The sequence below is a fragment of the Myotis brandtii genome, unplaced genomic scaffold, assembly GCF_000412655.1.
Source record: "Myotis brandtii unplaced genomic scaffold, ASM41265v1 scaffold284, whole genome shotgun sequence".
NCBI classification, from domain to species: Eukaryota; Metazoa; Chordata; class Mammalia; order Chiroptera; family Vespertilionidae; genus Myotis; species Myotis brandtii.
In genome coordinates, this window is record NW_005360846.1 from 379,911 (window position 1) to 380,276 (window position 366).

The 366-nt window shown below is 65.3% G+C and overlaps 1 protein-coding gene and 1 long non-coding RNA gene across 2 annotated transcripts in view; one reads left to right on the forward strand and one right to left on the reverse strand.

The window, feature by feature from the left end:
* The window catches only part of LOC106726571, a 7,319-nt gene extending 7,179 nt beyond the window's left edge, over positions 1–140 (forward strand). The window contains exon 3 of the long non-coding RNA XR_001362636.1: positions 5–140. This is a non-coding gene — a long non-coding RNA (uncharacterized LOC106726571). The remainder of the gene's footprint in view (positions 1–4) is intronic.
* Positions 1–222, reverse strand: part of LOC102261197 (neuferricin) — a 14,442-nt gene extending 14,220 nt beyond the window's left edge. The window contains exon 1 of the mRNA XM_005869028.2: positions 140–222. The gene's annotated coding sequence lies outside the window, so the exon portion shown is untranslated. The remainder of the gene's footprint in view (positions 1–139) is intronic.
* Positions 223–366: the final 144 nt, after the last annotated feature.

Consider the following 366-nt stretch of genomic DNA (forward strand, 5'->3'; position numbering starts at 1 on the left):
CAAGGTGGCCGCCTCTCCGCCCACAACGAAGATGGCGGAGACGCTGGTCGTGACGTCACCGGCGTCACACTCTCTCCTGTCCGCCCGGCACGGAGGGGACGCGGAGGACTGAATGGGAGAAAGTCCAGGTAAAGCTCACTTCCTGGCTCCTACTCTTCCTCGTGCCTTTTCTGGAATTGCGCAGCGAAAGGGCCTTCTGGGCCTGCCGGCTGTCCGCCCCTAACAAAGACAGTGACCACGGAGGCCAGGGGACGGCGCAGACGCGACAGCAGCGCCTGCTTGTCCCTCGCCGTTCCGCCCTTTGCCGACACTGTCCTCCGCGGCTGTCGCACGACAGCGGGTCGAGTCCGCTTGACGGCGCCTTAG